This window comes from Thalassophryne amazonica, chromosome 4, assembly GCF_902500255.1.
Source record: "Thalassophryne amazonica chromosome 4, fThaAma1.1, whole genome shotgun sequence".
In the NCBI taxonomy this organism is placed as follows: Eukaryota; Metazoa; Chordata; class Actinopteri; order Batrachoidiformes; family Batrachoididae; genus Thalassophryne; species Thalassophryne amazonica.
Genome location: NC_047106.1, coordinates 19,274,053 through 19,296,079, shown reverse-complemented (window position 1 = coordinate 19,296,079; position 22,027 = coordinate 19,274,053). Strand labels below are relative to the sequence as shown.

The 22,027-nt window shown below is 41.0% G+C and overlaps 1 pseudogene; it reads left to right on the top strand.

Moving 5' to 3' along the window:
* Window positions 1-1,319: 1,319 nt before the first annotated feature.
* On the top strand, window positions 1,320-21,381 carry LOC117509467 (annotated as a pseudogene).
* Window positions 21,382-22,027: the final 646 nt, after the last annotated feature.

The window sequence follows — 22,027 nt, the reverse complement described above, 5'->3', positions numbered from 1 at the left end:
GGACAAAGTGACAAGAAGAACCAAAACCACTTACTTATGGAAGGAAATATTGTCTCCCTTGTTCCTCCGTTTGTGACTTTGCCAACATGCGCAGCTTTCCGGCATATTCCACCTGTTTCTTGAACTTCTATTCACGCAAATCACTAACTTGCCCGGAATTAAAATGGCGATCACGCCTCCTTACTGACAGTATTTACTTAATGGTTTTCATTATGCTGTTGTTCTTATTTTGAAAGTTCAATAAGTGGACTGATATGTTAAACATGGTGCGAATTGAATGAACAAATAGTAGACTTTTTTTGGTTTTGTATATTGTTCTGCAAGCCACTTTTAATTACACATTCATCTGCACACACCTGAGTTTTCATTATCCTTCATTTGTTTGGCATTTTTTGTTGAAAATTTAGCAGGTGAACACTGGGTGTGTTTAAAACAATACTGTGGTGCTCTTAATTCACAATGTGAAGTAAAACAGATGCCGTGTAAAAGAAACAGTTTTATTTTTGCTTAATAAACTGTACTATGTAGTCAAGACTATTTCTATTTAGTTTCTTTTGTCTGTATTAGCATATTTGATATTGAAGTCATCCAGAAGTAATTGAAAGTAATCAAATTACATTACTTTAATATTATGGTACTTGGATTACGTTACTGATTACATTTTTCAACAGGTAACTAGTAATTGTATCTGAATACATTTTTAAAGTAACCCTCCCAACCCTGCATGTAGGCACATAGGCAACCATCAAACAATCCGTCCTGTGGTTTCAGGCGAGTATTATGGAAGGCTAGGCTTAGTTAGCTTAGCCTACATGGTTCCATGCTAAGTTTTAAAAGTGTTTTAAATGTAAAAATTGACAAACAGGCTCGACATTCCTATCCGCTAAATTGTAGTCACTTGATCAGTGTCAATGTTTATGGTCAAATTTATTCACATCTTTTATTTTAAAATCAGTTAGCATTTTAGCAGCGAATGCAAATTGAATGCGGCTAACCAATCACTCCTTAATACACACTGTGTTGCCTGGTTCCTATCAAACCAGGCAACACAGAAATAAGGACAGTTAATGATAATGTATCATGTTTTGAAGTTCTCTCAAAGACCAAGTACATTTTAACTGCAACTAGTTATTGAAAATAAAATGATAGACCTAATTTATCATGACAACTGTTACAACCATTTAAATCACACTGTCAGACCTCAAATGCCTGGCCAGATATAAAACTAACCTGAAGTGAATTTAATGAGTAACTGTTCAAGATGTTGAATTATTCACATATCTGGGGTGAACTTTGTGTCTGTGGTCATTCTATGTTCATGTCAAAGAACATTCGCTGGAAATACTACGTGCACTGGTGTGTGGTCGTGCAGACATGGAGAACCCCAGTGACCGGATCTTCTGCTGCCGCTGGCTGCGCAATAGGGTTCCCCGTGTGCATCGGGAAGAACTGTACCACATTCTCAGGATGACAGGACCTCTGGTAAGGCCTGATGTTGATGACCTACTCTGGTCTGTCACGAGCACGATAAATCCACTTTATCTGAAATTCCCCAAAAGAAAAACACTTAAAATATGTATTTTGGAAAATGTATTAAAATAAATTATAGAAAATCTCACAAATAGCCATAGCTAACTATTTTAGTAGGTATCTTTAGCTATAATATTTATGAAATCTAAGTTGATAAATAAAATACATTTTATTATAATCACAGCCAATAAATTTGTCTCTAATCCCTTGAATAATTATTGTGAAAATACTGAGAGAAATGTTTTGATAACCTTCTAAATTACACTCACCGGCCAGTTTATTTGGTACACCTTGCTAGTATCATGACAGGACCCCCTTTTGTCTTCCGAATGACCTTAATTCTTTGTGACAGAGATTCAACAAGGTGTTGGAAACATTCCTCAGAGATGTTCTACACATGTTCTAGATGGTCTACATTGACACGATAGCACTAGTCTGCCCATTCTTCTCCGACCTCTGACATCAACAAGGCATTTTCGTCCACACAGCTGCTGCTCACTGGATAGCTTCTCATTTTCAGACCATTCTCTGTAAACCCTAGAGATGGTTATGCGTGACAATCCCAGTTGATCAGTTTCTGAAATACTCAGACCAGCCCATCTGGCACCAACAACCGTTCCATGTTCAAAGTCACTTCAATCCCTTTTCTTCCCCATTCTGATGCTCGACTTGAACTTCATCAAGTCTCCTTCACTACATCTAGATGCATAAATGTGTTGAGTTCCTGCCATGTGATTGGCTGATTGTTTTTTTGTGTTAACAAGCAATTGAACATGTGTACCTAATAAAGTGGCCGGTTAGTGTATACATATTTAATCATAATCGATAAATCCTGCCATTGTGTTGCAGCACTGTTTCCTTATTATGGCTTAAAGTTATCTAATATGCAGTGGTGGGCACGGTTCCACTAATCCGCTAACTGCTAATTATCAAAGCTAATGTTTTCATTATTGGATTAGCTTTTCAGATAACTTTGAAAACCGTTATCGGACCAATTATATTCCAATACGTTGTGGTATGATAATTTTTAGACTGCTAATATATTTTTGCAGGTGTGGTGAACAAAGCTTAACAGTTACAAACATTTATTAAGTCTAAACCAGTTACAGTGAGGAAAATAACTATTTGAACACCCTGCGATTTTGCAAGTTCTCCCACTTAGAAATCATGGAGGGGTCTGAAATTTTCATCTTAGGTGCATGTCCACTGTAAGAGACATAATCTAAAAATAAACAAAAATCCGGAAATCACAATGTATGATTTTTAAATAATTTATTTGTATGTTACTGCTGCAAATAAGTATTTGAACACCTGTGAAAATCAATGTTAATATTTGGTACAGTAGCCTTTGTTTGCAATTACAGAGGTCAAACGTTTCCTATAGTTGTTCACCAGGTTTTCACACACTGCAGCAGGGATTTTGGTCCATTCCTCCATACAGATCTTCTCTAGATCTTTCAGGTTTGGAGTTTCAGCTCCTTCCCAAGATTTTCTATTGAGTTCAGGTCTGGAGACTCGCCAGGCCACTCCAGGACCTTGAAATGCTTCTTACGAGCCCCTCCTTAGTTGCCCTGGCTGTGTGTTTGGGGTTATTGTCATGCTGGAAGACTCAGCCATGACCCATCTTCAATGCTCTTACTGAGGGAAGGAGGTTGTTTGCCAGAATCTTGCAATACATGACCCCATCTATCCTCCCTTCAATACGGTGCCATCGTCCTGTCCCCTTTGCAGAAGAGCACCCCCAGAGTATGATGTTTCCACCCCCATGCTTCATGGTTGGGATGGTTTTCTTGGGGTTGTTCTCATCCTCTAAACATGGTAAGTGGAGTTGATTCCAAAAAGCTCTATTCTGGTCTCATCTGACCACATGACCTTCTCCCATGCCTCCTCTAGATCATCCAGATGGTCATTGGTGAACTTCAAACGGGCCTGGACATGAGCTGGCTTGAGCAGGGGGACCCTGCTGCCCTGCAGGATTTTAAACCATGACAGCATCATGTGTTACTAATGTAATCTTTGTGACTGTGGTCCCAGTTCTCTTCAGGTCATTGACCAGGTCCTCCTGTGTAGTTCTGAGCTTTCTCAGAATCATCCTTACCCCACAAAGTGCGATCTTGCATGGAATCCCAGACCGAGGGAGACTGACAGTCATCTTGTGTTTCTTCCACTTTCTAATAAATAATCATAACAGTTGTTGTCTTCTACCAAGCTGCTTGCCTGTTGTCCTGTAGTCCATCCCAGCCTTGTACAGGTCTACAGTTTTGTCCCTGGTGTCCTTAGACAGCTCTTTGGTCTTGGCTATGGTGGACAGGTTGGAGTGTGATTGATTAAGTGTGTGAACAGGTGTCTTTTATAGAGGGCTTCTTAAAGAAAAATTAACAGGTCTGTGTGAGACAGAATTCTTGCTGGTTGGTAGGTGTTCAAATACTTATTTGCAGCAGTAACATCCAAATAAATTATTAAAAAATCTTACATTGTGATTTCCAGATTGTTTTTTTTTAGATTATGTCTCTCACAGTGGACATGCACCTAAGATGAAATTTTCAGACCCCTCCATGATTTCTAAGTGGGAGAACTTGCAAAATCACAGGGTGTACAAATACATATTTTCCTCACTCTAAGTACACTACCTGTTAAAGGTTTTGTAGTAGATGTGCAGTTTTATTCTCTGCAAGCAGAGGAGAGCTGGTTCCAGAAGAAACCGATCTATCCTCTGCAGGCAAAGGAGAACTGATCACAGAAAAGAAAAACTCATTTCTTTTGACCCCATACTGATATGCCGGCAATATCACCCAAGTCATCCAGAGGCATACAGTTTTAACTTATGGTTAAAATTTTAACCAAACTAATTTCGGACAAGTTATTTAAATTAACATCACGTCTGAAGTTTTATAAAGTGAAAATATCAGATATATGTTTTAGTTTTAAAGTAATGCACTAATTCATCAGGTGCGATGTCAAAGTGCTATCATCGCACCAAACATTAGCATGAGCCAAGTACCTCCATTGTGAGTAATGAGATTTATAATGTGTTTAAAACACATACTTATAATTACAATTTTGCTTAGAAAAATCGTACTGTACATCCAGGCAATTTTACACTCACTCACTCCATCTTCAACCGCTTACTCCAATTAAGGGTCACGGGCGGCTGGAGCCTATCCCAGCAGTCATAGGGTGTGAGACACGGTACACCTTGGACAGAACACCAGTCTGTCGCAGGGCCATATATAGACAGACAAACATCCACACCCGCACGGACACCTACGGACAATTTAAAGTTTCCAGTCCACCTAACCTGCATGTTTTTGGATGTGGTAGGAGGGAACCCACGCAAACACAAGGACAACACGCAAACTCAACACAGAAAGGCCACAGGGGGGAATCGAACCCATGACCTTCTTGCTGTGAGGCATCAGTGCTAACCACTAATCCACTGTGGTGCTCTGTGATTTAACAATTTGCCTAAAGAAAATTATAATGTAAAAGTGGTTTCTGAGTTTTTCACCAGACTGACTAACGGCTATCTGAACACACGTGTCTGCACACGTCACTAAACTGTGTGTGTGTTTGTGTACAAGGAAGTGAAGAGGTTAAAGGTTTATTTTTTTGACTATCACTTAGCAGGTCTTTTGTTTTCCTTCTGTGTGGTGTGCTCCGTAATGAAACACAAAACCACCTGTTTTTTGGGGTTTTTTTTTTTGCCTATATGCGACATAGCAGAGAACAAGAAGTACAGAAGGTAAAACATTTCTCTGCACCTCATATATTTAAAACAGGAACAAGTGTTGTGGGTGATAATAGCAAAACTTTGTTGCACTGCTGATTTGCTGCAGAAATCATAGTGTAGGTCGATTTTTCCTGCATGCAATAGGGAGAAATGTATGCTGTCGTGATTGGCATCCCGGACCCAAGGCACTGTGTGGTGTGGTGGTTGGATGCAGCACCGGTGCACGCTCCAAAACCTGACCTGACCCTCGTCTAGTGCCAAATCTCAACGTAGGTCATCTCAAGGTGCTTCACAAGAGCAGGCTCCAAAGAGCGAACCCAACTCAGTTGAGCGACCATCCATTCTTACGAATACAACGATGTAAAACATCAACAATAAATACAGCATTCAAGAGATTCCTAACAACTAACAGCAATCAAAGTAAAATTGATAAATCAAACAGTAATGATGAACACGTGACTGTTAAACCCGGTGTCACCGACCGAACAGTCCCCTAAAAAATGGGCCCCCTGATGATGCGGTTCACGGGTTAACACCTCATTTCTGCTTCAAACTGCACTCCAGTTATCATCTATCTCAGCGACAGATATCTGAAGCTTTAGTACAACAATCATTTCCACATAAATTCAGCATTATTTCATCATAAAAGGTGGCGGAAATGATCAGAGCACTGCAGCTAAATGAGCTGCTGGCTGATGCGTTCACTGCGCATCGGACATTTCAATGCGCCATGACATTTCGCAGAGTTTCTGCTTAAAATGGCCTCAGTTCTGCTTAAAACTGACTTTAGAATGATATAAGAGGTTTTACATCTGATGGTTGGATGGATCATCTGATGGTTAATAATCCCATTAATCCATTTGATTGCTTTGGGTGAATAGAATGTCTCAGAGGTGCTGCTGTGGTCCGAAATGTCACATGCGCTGATGCAAAAGGGACTGATTTTTAGGGGCGGACCGTTCGGTCTGTGACAAAAGAAAGGTAAGGTGTAAAGGTATGGCTGAAGACTGAAAGCAGCTGAAATTACATTATGCCAACAAAAAACCTGAACAGAACATGGAAATGGGCTGAATGATCAGATTTGCACCAGGGGCTCAAGAAAGGTCTCCAGAATAAACAATTATGTCATGATTATTGTGTTTTTTAACAATTTCCACAATTTTAAATCCAAAGTAGTACCTGTATCAACTATATGTTCCATCGTTGTCTTTCCAGATGTTATTTCAGATCCTTCTTTCCATGCTTCCATTTGTTGTTACAATGTTCTGTGGCCGTCTGGGAAACAACGTGTTGGCTGGCTATGGATTAGCTTGTGCTGTAAGTTATCTATTGAATATATTTATAGTGAATGCACTGTGCAATGATGCAAGCATGCAGACTCATTGGAAGAGTTGTGATTTGGCACCATTCTCTTTCCTCCGAGTTATTTGTGTTCTTTCCTTGAGTATTTGAGAAAAAAAATGCACTAAACCAAAAGTGACAGTTGCGATGTGGATTGCTGACAGTCACTGATGTTTCGGTGATCTTAGAAAGGCCATTAGATAGTTACATACAAACACAAACAGGAAACCTTCTATTAGATAATATCTGTGCTAATTCTTTGTTTTATGTTAGCTATCAAGTATTTGTGTTATTGTTTGGAAGTTCTGAGAAATATAAGTTAAGTTTTACTTTATCATGTGTCCAAGTTTCAGACACAGAGAGATCTTCCCCTGTTGGTGAGAGCCAGTAACATAAGAAATGTGAGACTAAACCACACCTATTGTTAACACTCACAAGGTATAAAAAGTGTTGTATGACTCATTTTGGGGGCTTTTCACAAGATGGACACTGTCTGTGAGGGTCCCAGGCCTGGTTTTTAACGTGACCTTTAATAAACTCAATACAATGGTTTGGTTTTTGGTAAGGGGCAGAATCTTGCATTAAAGAACCAGGTAAAAATAACACTTCCAACGATTTTGCGCAACGATTTTACTGTGGTGCAAATAGCGTTTGATTATAACAGTCATTATTGTTATTTTATCACCTGGTCGAGTGAATAAATAACACAAATATTTCACACTAGTGGTTAAACTTTAATAAAATCTCAGATGGTGTAGCATTCTTTTTTCACTGGATGAAAATATCTTAGCAGTATACATTAATTTCTCACAAAGAAACAGGCTAATTTAGGAGACATCCACATGCTAATGTTGCTGTGTAGCTAGCTAGATAATAAAAGAACAACTATATGAGGGTAGCTTGTTCATACTCCAGGTTTTTGTTTTGTTTTTTTGTTTTTTTACAGGTGACTGTGATGTATATCTGATTGTTTTAAATAACAGTTCATACAAAGGTAGAGCAGACTTTTTTATAAAATCAGATGATGTATCTTAGCTGATATGTTAGCCACTGCCATTTTGGATGCATTCTCCCTGTTTAACTTATTTCTGCAGTATGGGTGACCAAATCTGTCATTAGTTCATTAGTTATGAAAGTTGAATTATTGCTTACATTGAAATGCACACTCGTTCATTCTTCTCTATTTTATATTCATTTCAGGCCATTAATATTTCCACAGCAGCCACTGGAGGTGGCCTCGGCATGGCGTGTGATACTTTAGTGTCTCAGGTCTGGAAAACCATTCTAACACGGCTCTTTTTCACTGACTCCTGAAGTCAAGCGTTCCTGTTCCATCCTCAGACGATCCATGTTAACATGTTCTCTTGGCCGTCATCTAGACGTTTGGTGGTAAGAACCTTCTACGTGTCGGTGTGATCCTCCAGCGGGCCGTCATCATCCTGTTGCTGTTCTGTCTACCCTGCTGGGGTCTGCTCATTAATGCTGAGCCCATCCTGTTAAGCCTGGGCCAGGACCCTGAGGTGGCCAGGTAATTATAACGACATCAGTCCAAAGCTATATACAGCTGATGAGGTAGCCCGAAGTCTTCAAATGAGAGGCGACTGAGAGATTTTGAGCCTGATCCAGAAAAAGTAGGCCTTGGTTTTCTATCTTCTGCATTCTGAGAAACCAACATTTCTCAACATTGTACCCAGTGAGTCAAAACATCACACATTATTGAGGAATGTTCTCAGAACACAAAAGATGGAAAACCACGCCCTACTTTTTCTGTATCAGGCTCAAAACCTCTCAGTCTCCCCTCATAGCATGTCTTAAAACAGTTCAGTGCTTTAAAGAAAGAAGGAAAGAAATCAAATTCATACCAAATAAACCAAGTTAGTTTTACAAGGCTTCAAAAAGAATTTAAGAATTTGTAGGTGGCTTTTCTTCCCAAATCTAATACAATCAACAGCAACAATACTGTCACAGTTATCATTCAGCTTTGACACTCTGAAGGTTTGACTTTTACAGCACTAGAACTTACAGTATAACATCAATAATGTCAATCTATACAGAATGCTAACACACTGTTAATATGTACTTTAGGAATACTTGTGTTTTATATCATTGATTCCAATACATTTAATACACAGGAACAGTGCTGACACCACTCTTATCTCCTTATAAGTGCCAGCAGGTCTGCACAGGGTCGCTGCATTCTTGCTAAAAACCCTACTATCTCCATGAGAAGGGAGACTGCATTCTTGCTGAGGTCTAAGACCACTTTATCTACATTTATCTTCTTAAAATTGCCAGCATGTCTGCACATTTATCTGCTCAGTGGACCACGGTGCTCTCGCGTGTCCCAGTATGAACTAGTTAGTGACATGGACAGTTTGAACCAGTTAGTGACATGGCCAAACTCAATAGAAATCATTGCAAGAACAGGTCCGCCCATTGTAACGGGGGAGACGTCTCACTTTCCATAAAACATCACTGTACCATTGTTCAAGGTTCCTCCTGGACAAGTTCCTGCAGTAGCTACATTCAGTAGGGACCCAGATCTGTCTAATGTCACCTGAAATCTAATAAATTGTATCTTTTGTACTCAGAGATTTTTTTTTTTTTTTTTTTACTATTTAGAACTATGAAAGATCCAGGGCTTACAATACGTTTATGTTGAAGATGAAGTTACTTCATTGGTACCCAGAGGTAGATTTTGTTTGCAGTCCTCATGTATACATATGGGAAAAACCCAGAAGCATCAGTCACACTTGACAAGGACAAAGGGAATTAAAAACAGTCAGCCTTATATGTATGCACAGACACAGTAATTAAGCAATCGACATCAAACTTGGTATGGTGAGTGGGGGCACCAAGGGGGAGGTCACCGGGGGCCCTTAGTTTGAAAGCGCACATGCATGAACACACATATACACACACACACACACACACACACACACACACACACACACACACACACACACACACACACACACACACACACACACACACACACACACACACACACACACACACACACACACACACACAGTAAGCCTTATACACTCAACAAAAATATAAACGCAACACTTTTGGTTTTGCTCCCATTTTGTATGAGATGAACTCAAAGATCTAAAACTTTTTCCACATACACAATATCACCATTTCTCTCAAATATTGTTCACAAACCAGTCTAAATCTGTGATAGTGAGCACTTCTCCTTTGCTGAGATAATCCATCCCACCTCACAGGTGTGCCATATCAAGATGCTGATTAGACACCATGATTAGTGCAGAGGTGTGCCTTAGACTGCCCACAATAAAAGGCCACTCTGAAAGGTGCAGTTTTATCACACAGCACAATGCCACAGATGTCGCAAGATTTGAGGGAGCGTGCAATTGGCATGCTGACAGCAGGAATGTCAACCAGAGCTGTTGCTCGTGTATTGAATGTTCATGTTTCTACCATAAGCCGTCTCCAAAGTCGTTTCAACCAGCCTCACAACCGCAGACCACATGTAACCACACCAGCCCAGGACCTCCACATCCAGCATGTTCACCTCCAAGATCGTCTGAGACCAGCCACTCGGACAGCTGCTGAAACAATCGGTTTTCATAACCAAAGAATTTCAGCACAAACTGTCAGAAACCGTCTCAGGGAAGCTCATCTGCATGCTCGTCATCCTCATCAGGGTCTTGACCTGACTCCAGTTCATTGTCGTAACCGACTTGAGTGGGCAAATGCTCACATTCGCTGGTGTTTGGCACGTTGGAGAGGTGTTCTCTTCACGGATAATGCGAAGGAGATGTGTTGCACTGCATGAGGCAAATGGTGGTCACACCAGATACTGACTGGTATCCCCTCCCCCAATAAAACAAAACTGCACCTTTCAGAGTGGCCTTTTATTGTGGGCAGTCTAAGGCACACCTGTGCACTAATCATGGTGTCTAATCAGCATCTTGATATGGCACACCTGTGAGGTGGGATGGATTATCTCAGCAAAGGAGAAGTGCTCACTATCACAGATTTAGACTGGTTTGTGAACAATATTTGAGGGAAATGGTGATATTGTGTATGTGGAAAAAGTTTTAGATCTTTGAGTTCATCTCATACAAAATGGGAGCAAAACCAAAAGTGTTGCGTTTATATTTTTGTTCACATGGTACTCAGGTCAGGTAGCAAGCATCACACTTTACTTACTATGTAGTAGCGGCTGGTGAGGGTGGACTTTAATTATAATCCGAACGGGCCAGTGTACAGCATGCAGACTGTCGATATGCCTCCCAAGAAGCAAGGGGCGTTAGGTTGTAAAACCTGTGCTAAACAGATGAAATGTAATAGAGCTGGGAAACATCTGCAGAGACACTAAGAACATTATATATCCGACAGCACTGCAGTAATATCACACGCTATCACCTTTTTATCATCATTCACTTGAGTCTCGTGAATGTCACAAACATACACACAATACATCTTACTACACCTTAACGAAAGTGACATGAAATATACAATGACATAGCTTAAATTCTTCTCTATTACCCATGTGTAGAACGGGTAACTCAGCTAGTAAGCAATAAAAAGAGCAAATAAAATAGCAGTAAATACTATCTGTGCAAAAAAGAAAAAAATAGAATAAAAGAATAAAAATTTCTTTTCCTTTTCATCCATCCATCCATTTTCTTCCGCTTTATCCGGAATCGGGTCGTGGGGGCAGCAGCTCTAACAAAGCCGCCCACACTTCCTGATCCACACACACACCTCCCACAGCTCCTCCGGGGGGAACCCCGAGGTGTTCCCAAGCCAGCTGAGAGACGCAGTCCCTCCAGCGTGTCCTGGGTCTTCCCCGGGGCCTCCTGATGGGACGTGCCCAGAACACCTCTCCAGCGAGGCGTCCAGGGTGCATCCGGAAAAGATGCCGAGCCACCTCAGCTGGCTCCTTTCGACGTGGAGGAGCAGCGGCTCGACTCCGAATTCCTCCCGAGTGACCGAGCTCCTCCCCCTATCTCTAAAGGAGTGCCCAGCCATCCTACGGCTGAAACTCATCTCGGCCGCTTGTACTCGCGATCTCATTCTTTTGGTCATGAGCCAAATCTCATGACCATAGGTGAGGGTCGGAATGTAGATCGATCGTTAAATCGAGAGCTTTGCCCCCCTACTCAGCTCTCTCTTCACCACAATGGACCGATACAGCGACGGCATCACTGCAGACGCTGCACCGATCCGTCTGTTGATCTCATGCTCCATCCATCCCTCACTCATGAACAAGACCCCAAGATACTTAAACTCCTCCACTTGAGGCAAGGACACTCCACCGACCTGAAGAGGGCAAGGCACCTTTTTCCGGTCGAGAACAATGGCCTCAGATTTGGAGGTGCTAATTTTCATCCCGAATGCTTCACACTCAGCTGCAAACTGCCCCAGTGCACGCTGAAGGTCCTGATTTGACGAAGCCAACAGAACCACATCATCCGCAAAAAGCAGAGATGAGATTCTGTGGTTCCCAAACCAGACCCCCTCTACACCCTGGCTGCGCCTAGAAATTCTGTCCATACTGATAATGAACAGAACCGGTGACAAAGGGCAGCCCTGGCGGAGGCCAATGTGCACTGAAAACAGGTTTGACTTACTACCGGCAATGTGAACCAAGCTCCTGCTCTGGTCGTGCAGGGACCGGATAGCCCTTAGCAAAGGACCCCGGACCCTGTACTCCCGGAGCACGAGGGACATGGTCAAATGCATTCTCCTGATCCACAAAGCACATGTGGACTGGTTGGGCGAACTCCCATGAACCCTCGAGCACCCGATGGAGTGTGTAGAGCTGGTCCACTGCCGTGACCAGGACGAAAACCACACTGCTCCTTCGGAATCTGAGGTTCGACTATCGGTCGAATTCTCCTCTCCAGTACTCTGTAATACACCTTACTGGGGAGACTGAGGAGTGTGATCCCCCTGTAGTTGGAACACACCCTCCGCTCCCCCTTCTTAAACAGAGGGACCACCATCCCGGTCTGCCAATCCAGAGGCACTGTCCACGACCGCCACGCGATGTTGCAGAGGCGTGTCAACCAAGACAGTCCCACAACATCCAGAGACTTAAGGTACTCAGGACGGATTTCATCCACCCCAGGAGCCCTGCCACCAAGGCTCGGTGACTTCGGCCTGGGCGATGGATGAGTCCGCCTCTGAGTCCCCAGTATCTGCTTCCTCTTCGGAAGATGTGACGATGGGATTGAGGAGATCCTCGAAGTATTCCTTCCACTGCCCAACAACATGCCCAGTCAGGGTCAACAGGTCTTTTCCTTTTCAAAGATTCCATTATCTCAGTGGTTATTCACAAGGATGTTGTAATAAATGAAGCCCTAAATAATCATCTTTCTATGCACCACCAGCCAGATGGATGGATGATCGTAGCCAGGTTGAAGTGCTCACTAATTCGCATTTCTAACAAATATGTGAACAACACTCAAGAGAAATAAGGCTTTTGTGCACACAAATGTTATTTATTTATTTACTTCAATGTATGAAAAATGGGAACAAAAACAAAACTGTTGCATTTATATTTTTGGTGAGAGTAATAGAGGTAGAACTGTGATTATTTCTGTTGGCGTGTACCTGAGTATAGTGTCTTTGTTTCAGAATAGCCCAGCTGTATATTATAGTCTATATTCCTGCTGTCCCGGTGAGTTATGAATCTTGTTCTCATTTAAATATTGATTTTTATTTATTTATTTTTTGTCAAATGTCATTACACCATCTATAATTTATTTATTTATTTGGTCTGTTTTTGTATTTTAGGCCTATTTTTTGCATCAACTTATGGTGTCTTACCTGCAAAACCAGGTACTTACATTATTGTGTTATAGTCACAGTCTTTGTTTGTTTTTTTTGTACATATTTTACATTTGTACATCAGTGTTAATCCCATTAAATTGTGCAGATACAGGAAGAAAATGTTTTGTTGGTATCATCCTTTGGTGTTTGTGTATTTGTGTGTTCCAGGGAATCACACTGCCCCAGATGTACGCTGCTGCCCTGGCAAACATTGCAAATGTGATAACAAATTATATCTTTCTCTACCCGATGAACCTTGGTGTTGGGTCAGTTTATTTTTTTTAATTATTATTGTTTAAAAAGCAGACTAAAATGTAGCACCTATAGATATCAGCACGCGTGTGTGTCTTTCAGTGGATCTGCAGCGGCCAACACGCTGTCTCAGATTTACATGTGTGCTTTTCTTTTTGCATACATTTGGTGGAAGAAGCTTCATGTAGCTACGTGGGGAGGTAACCCGATATTTCATTGTTTATTTCTGAAATTGGCAGTGTCTCTGTACATAAGGTTCCGTTTCCATCTGCAGGCTGGTCTGTGGATTCACTGCAGGAGTGGGGATCCTACATGAAACTTGCAATTCCCAGCACACTCATGATATGTTTCGAGTGGTGGATTTATGAGATCGGAGGGTTCTTGGCAGGTAATTGTTTTTGAAATATTTTCTAATTTTATATCGATTTAGCAAAGGCTGAGTGACAGCTGTGTTTTGTGGTTTGTCTTGTGATTAGGTATGCTGAGTGAATAGGAGCTGGCTGCCCAACATGGTGTGATAATGATTGCGGTTATAACATACATGGTACTGTCATGTCCTTACATTAAACCTTTTCTTCGGACTCAGATCAATACTACATACAGCTGCGCTCAAATTAACTCACATTAATGTCATGATTTTGCTATGTTAAGTTGTTACTGGGGCTGATCAACTAGGATGTATTTTCATTTGATTTACTATCAACCAGGGATCTAACCCAAAGTGCATACAAATCAACTTATGTCTGCCAAGGACATAATAAAATCATCTGTGTTTATTTATTTGTCTGTCTGTCTGTCTGTCTGTTAGCAGGATTACGTCAAAACTACTTCACCGATTCTCACCAAATTTGAACCACAGAGAGATATTAGGGCATGGAAGACTTCATTAAGTTTTGATGGTGATTCAGATCTGGATTCTGGATCAAGATTTCACTTTATATAGGCTTTGAAGAATTACATAAAAAAAAAAAACAACCAAATTTGCACCACAGATACAACCTGGTCTCACGGCAAGTCATGTTCCAGCAGCATGAAATATAGATTAATCTATTGGTTGGTGATATTGTGATGAAAAGCGCCTCATTTTCATCACAGCAGCACAAATTCATTCTAATTCATTCCGTGATGGCTGCATGAAATTAAAAGTGAAGCAGAGGGATCAGGGGTAGTTATGGTTAGGGTGGGGGGAAAGAGTAAGATTAGGTTATGGTTAAGGTTAGGATTGGGGGTTGGAGTAGGGTTAGGAATAGTGAGTTACAAAACACCCCGTCACAAAAATTTGACTCATTTCATCACGGGAGCACGAAAAAAAAAAAAGTGAGACTGGGATGAAATATTAAGCCATGGAAGACTCCACTGAATTTTGGAGGTGATCCGGATCCAGATTCTGGATCAGGATTTTCATTTGTACGATTCACTTTGTCGGGTTTTGAGGATCACGTCAAAACTACTTATCAGATTTTCACCACATTTTCACCACACGTTGGTGTTGGTCCTTGGGACGCTCCATTAAATTTTGGAGGTGATCTGGATATGGATCTGTATCCAGATTCTGGATCAAGATTTCACTTTATATAGGTTTTGAAGGGTTAATACTTCATGGATTCTCACCAGATTTGTACCACAGAAAAATACTAGGCCATGGAAGACTCTGCTGAATTTTGGAGGTGATCTGGATCCAGATTCTGGATCAGGATTTCAATTTGTATGATTCACTTTGTCAGATTTTGAGGATTATATCAAAACTACTTAACGGATTTTAACAACACACTGGTGTTGGGCCTTGGAATGCTCCATTAAATTTTGGAGGTGATCTGGATCTGGATCCGGATTCTGGATCAGGATTTCACTTTGTAGACTTGTACGTCACAGATACGACATCACAATGAGGTGGGCTTCATAGATAATTGGCAAAGCTTCTGGGGAAAACCTGGTCTTGTTAGGAGAGACGGCATCCATCCCACTTTGGATGGAGCAGCTCGCATTTCTAGAAATCTGTCCAATTTTCTTAAATCCTCCAAACCGTGACTATCCAGGGTTGGGATCAGGAAGCAGAGTTGTAGTCTTACACACCTCTCTGCAGCTTCTCTCCCCCTGCCATCCCCTCATTACCCCATCCCCGTAGAGACGGTGCCTGCTCCCAGACTACCAATAACCTGCAAAAATCTATTTAAGCATAAAAATTCAAAAAGAAAAAATAATATAGCACCTTCAACTGCACCACAGACTAAAACAGTTAAATGTGGTCTATTAGACATTAGGTCTCTCTCTTCTAAGTCCCTGTTAGTAAATGATATAATAATTGATCAACATATTGATTTATTCTGCCTAACAGAAACCTGGTTACAGCAGGATGATTATGTTAGTTTAAATGAGTCAACACCCCCGAGTCACACTAACTGTCAGAATGCTCGTAGCACGGGCCGAGGCAGAGGATTAGCAGCAATCTTCCATTCCAGCTTATTAATTAATCCAAAACCCAGACAGAGCTTGAATTCATTTGAAAGCTTGACTCTTAGTCTTGTCCATCCAAATTGGAAGTCCCAAAAACCAGTTTTATTTGTTGTTATCTATCGTCCTCCTGGTCGTTACTGTGAGTTTCTCTGTGAATTTTCAGAACTTTTGTCTGACTTAGTGCTTAGCTCAGATAAGATAATTATAGTGGGCGATTTTAACATCCACACAGATGCTGAGAATGACAGCCTCAACACTGCATTTAATCTATTATTAGACTCAACTGGCTTTGCTCAAAATGTAAATGAGTCCACCCACCACTTTAATCATATCTTAGATCTTGTTCTGACTTATGGTATGGAAATTGAAGACTTAACACTATTCCCTGAAAACTCCCTTCTGTCTGATCATTTCTTAATAACATTTACATTTACTCTGATGGACTACCCAGCAGTGGGGAATAAGTTTCATTACACTAGAAGTCTTTCAGAAAGCGCTGTAACTAGGTTTAAGGATATGTTTCCTTCTTTATGTTACCTAATGGCATATACCAACACAGTGCAGAGTAGCTACTTAAACTCTGTAAGTGAGATAGAGTATCTCGTCAATAGTTTTACATCCTCACTGAAGACAACTTTGGATGCTGTAGCTCCTCTGAAAAAGAGAGCTTTAAATCAGAAGTGCCTGACTCCGTGGTATAACTCACAAACTCGCAGCTTAAAGCAGATAACCCGTAAGTTGGAGAGGAAAGGGCGTCTCACTAATTTAGAAGATCTTCACGTAGCCTGGAAAAAGAGTCTGTTGCTCTATAAAAAAGCCCTCCGTAAAGCTAGGACATCTTAATACTCATCACTAATTGAAGAAAATAAGAACAACCCCAGGTTTCTTTTCAGCACTGTAGCCAGGCTGACAAAGAGTCAGAGCTCTATTGAGCTGAGTATTCCTTTAACTTTAACTAGTAATGACTTCATGACTTTCTTTGCTAATAAAATTTTAACTATTAGAGAAAAAATTACTCATAACCATCCCAAAGACGTATCGTTATCTTTGGCTGCTTTCAGTGATGCCGGTATTTGGTTAGACTCTTTCTCTCAGATTGTTCTGTCTGAGTTATTTTCATTAGTTACTTCATCCAAACCATCAACATGTCTATTAGACCCCATTCCTACCAGGCTGCTCAAGGAAGCCCTACCATTATTTAATGCTTCGATCTTAAATATGATCAATCTATCTTTATTAGTTGGCTATGTACCACAGGCTTTTAAGGTGGCAGTAATTAAACCATTACTTAAAAAGCCATCACTTGACCCAGCTTTCATAGCTAATTATAGGCCAATCTCCAACCTTCCTTTTCTCTCAAAAATTCTTGAAAGGGTAGTTGTTAAACAGCTAACTGATCATCTGCAGAGGAATGGTCTATTCGAAGAGTTTCAGTCAGGTTTTAGAATTCATCATAGTACAGAAACAGCATTAGTGAAGGTTACAAATGATCTTCTTATGGCCTCAGACAGTGGACTCATCTCTGTGCTTGTTCTGTTAGACCTCAGTGCTGCTTTTGATACTGTTGACCATAAAATTTTCTTACAGAGATTAGAGCATGCCATAGGTATTAAAGGCACTGCGCTGCGGAGGTTTGAATCATATTTATCTATTAGATTACAATTTGTTCATGTAAATGGGGAATCTTCTTCGCAGACTAAGGTTAATTATGGAGTTCCACAAGGTTCTGTGCTAGGACCAATTTTATTCACTTTATACATGCTTCCCTTAGGCAGTATTATTAGACGGCATTGCTTAAATTTTCATTGTTACGCAGATGATACCCAGCTTTATCTATCCATGAAGCCAGAGGACACACACCAATTAGCTAAACTGCAGGATTGTCTTACAGACATAAGGACATGGATGACCTCTAATTTCCTGCTTTTAAACTCAGATAAAACTGAAGTTATTGTACTTGGCCCCACAAATCTTAGAAACATGGTGTCTAACCAGATCCTTACTCTGGATGGCATTACCCTGACCTCTAGTAATACTGTGAGAAATCTTGGAGTCATTTTTTGATCAGGATATGTCATTCAAAGCGCATATTAAACAAATATGTAAGACTGCTTTTTTGCATTTACGCAATATCTCTAAAATTAGAAAGGTCTTGTCTCAGAGTGATGCTGAAAAACTAATTCATGCATTTATTTCCTCTAGGCTGGACTATTGTAATTCATTATTATCAGGTTGTCCTAAAAGTTCCCTGAAAAGCCTTCAGTTAATTCAAAATGCTGCAGCTAGAGTACTGACGGGGACTAGAAGGAGAGAGCATATCTCACCCATATTGGCCTCTCTTCATTGGCTTCCTGTTAATTCTAGAATAGAATTTAAAATTCTTCTTCTTACTTATAAGGTTTTGAATAATCAGGTCCCATCTTATCTTAGGGACCTCGTAGTACCATATCACCCCAATAGAGCGCTTCGCTCTCAGACTGCAGGCTTACTTGTAGTTCCTAGGGTTTGTAAGAGTAGAATGGGAGGCAGAGCCTTCAGCTTTCAGGCTCCTCTCCTGTGGAACCAGCTCCCAATTCAGATCAGGGAGACAGACACCCTCTCTACTTTTAAGATTAGGCTTAAAACTTTCCTTTTTGCTAAAGCTTATAGTTAGGGCTGGATCAGGTGACCCTGAACCATCCCTTAGTTATGCTGCTATAGACTTAGACTGCTGGGGGGTTCCCATAATGCATTGAGTGTTTCTTTCTCTTTTTGCTCTGTATGCACCACTCTGCATTTAATCATTAGTGATTGATCTCTGCTCCCCTCCACAGCATGTCTTTTTCCCGGTTCTCTCCCTCAGCCCCAACCAGTCCCAGCAGAAGACTGCCCCTCCCTGAGCCTGGTTCTGCTGGAGGTTTCTTCCTGTTAAAAGGGAGTTTTTCCTTCCCACTGTTGCCAAGTGCTTGCTCACAGGGGGTCGTTTTGACCGTTGGGGTTTTTCCGTAATTATTGTATGGCTTTGCCTTACAATATAAAGCGCCTTGGGGCAACTGTTTGTTGTGATTTGGCGCTATATAAATAAAATTGATTTTGATTTGACAATGTAAAACCAAGATCAGGAAGACACTATTTTGTTTCAGCTTGTGAATTAAATATCAGATTGCAACATCTTGATCAGTTGGCCAAGTTGCACGAAGCCCAAGTTGGAATCCTCCTCCAAAATTAAATTATTGTGCAAAAGACTTAAAAACTAGCGGTTCTTTTCAATTTTCTTTTCAATTTTCTTTTTTTTTTTTTTTTTTTGCTTATCTGCTGGTGTGGTAGCATAAGCTCCTTTCACATTTCAGTATAACATCGTCATAACAACTGGTCTTACATCACCCACTTGATGATCCGCTCGCCTTTCACCCCCCCTCCACACACACACACACACATTGTGTGTGCAAATCGATATTGGCCTTAAGACTAACCCTGACAACTGCACAGAACTGATGTAATCTCTTGTAACTCATTCTAACATATTTTGACAAAATATAGTTGTGGTTGACAGACACAAATTAACCCCACAAAGCCCAACCGTGACAGAAATTCATGTTTGCTAATCTGCAATGTGGCAACATTTCAATTTAAAACAATAATAATAAATGCATGTATCCATAGTTCCATGTTGGTGTACAAGCGGCAGCGTGTGCACGCGTGGGCAACGCCCTCGGGGCAGGAGACACCGCCAGAGCAATAGTCACTGCCAAGGTGTCCCTCGGTGTTGCAGGTCAGTTATAACACGCGTGTTGTTATTGTTGTGTTTCTTTAATATCTTTAACATTTGCTGCTACTTGAAAGTGCTCACAGAACCTTGTTTTGCAGTCAGCATGGCGCTTTTTGAAGGGCTGCTGCTTGGCTCCACAAAGTCAGTGATCGGCTCCATCTTCACCTCTGATCAGTGAGTTTCTGCAGCGGCACGCACGTTTTACTGTTCTGATTGTTACACAAACGTGACCAAATGCACACATTGTGCACTGTGGATAGAATCTTAACTGTAAAACGTTATTTCAGGAAGATCATCGGTTTGATCTCTAACATGATGAGCGTTTACTGCATCCTTCAGTTATTTGATGGTCTTGTGGTGAGTTACTTTTTCTCATTTTATTCTGTAAATATGCAGCACTTAGCACATAATTAGATTTGTTTCTCAGTGCGTGTGCACAGGCATCTTCTTGGGCACGGGCAAACAGAAGATAGCAGCTGTGGGCAACCTCATCGGTTACTACGGCATCGGACTTCCAACCATCATAGTCTTAATGTTAGCTGCAAAACTCAGATGTTTAGGTAATTTGAACATAAAAATGGGGTCCACATAGAACGGACAGGATCATCTATGTGAACACAGACAGACGCTGTGTTTCTCCATAGGTTATTGGCTCGGCCTGCTCATCTCTTGCTGCTTACAATCAACCTTCTACATCAACATCATCTTCAAGCTGAACTGGAAGAGGATGACAGAGGAGGTATGGCACCGGCTAATTCTGTCTTGGATCTGCAGCATCTTGTGTCTATATATGTCAGACGTATTTGGATTAAATGTGTTTGGTTTGGAAGGAGGTCAATTTTACAGCTATGTATTTCGACGGCGGTTTGCAGGCTGTGAAACGAGCACAGAAGAACAAATACGAAGCCTTACTAAATGCAGCCGATGGCAACCCGGCTAACAGCGCTGCCATCCAGACGGAAAATAATGAGGATACGAGTGGATTATTTTTAACACTGACAGAACTAAATGTGAGTGGATTATATTGAAAGTGTTTATCACAGTCAACAGTGAACATTTCTTGGATGGCTTCACAGTTGATTCATTAGTGAGTGCCCTAAAACGCTGCCCACGTTTGGCAGTACAGGTTCTAAAACATGAATTTTTAAAGGAGGGATGTCTGATTCTCTCTCTGCCTACAGTCAGTTAACGGCTACATCTCCATGAGTGCCAACGTCCCAGAGGAGAGACAGGCGGTCTATCAGGGGAAGCGTGGCCGTCTCTCCGTGAACCAGCTGATCCTCAGGCGAGGTCTGACTGCGGGTGCTGCCGTGGCGATCCTGGCTGTGGGTGTTTGTATGCGTGTTCTTGTGCCCTTACCAGAGATCCTGCAGTCCAACGCTACCATGGGTTGAATTAACGCCACGTGTTCTCCTGAACAGATTGTGTTCTCACTTCTGGTCCAGAAATAAGAAACGGGGTAACCTCGAGAAACTTGTTAATATATTTCTTAAACTCAGAACCTCTGGTGTCTACATGTTTGGGCATTGATACAATTCACCACTCAGTGTTAATGCAAATGCATACATTAAAAATGAAATGCTTCAATTTATGATCATATCAATTATTTTACAACAAAAAACACGTCAGGAAACTAAATAAGACAGTGTTTTGTCAAAACACTAATAATAATAATTATGGAGCAAATTTAACCTATGTGTAGTTATTATGTACAACCTCCAAAGAAGTTATTTGATCGACGTTTGTTCGTTAGCATGCTTATGCAAAAATTAATAAACAGATTTTAATTAAACTTGGTAAAGCGTTTATGTATGAGCCAAGGATGAACCCATTAAACTTTTGAGGTGCTCTAAATCAGTGGGTGGATCCTGACTTTGATCCTTAATGCTGGACTTTGATCCTGACTACATTCATTCGATTTCAGAATCAAATTTCAAGAATTATGATCAGATGAGAGGCATAAGGAGTGATGGTTAATACTCAGAGTCAAAGATCAGGATATTAAAATTCAAACAGATCAGGATCAGAGTTCAGCTATTGGGATCAAATATGAGCAATCAGGTCAGTTATCAGGGTTAAATGGCACCATTCACAATATCAGTTTATGTCTTAAGGTCAGCACTCAGGATGAAAGGTCTGGATAAAAGCACAGTTATCAG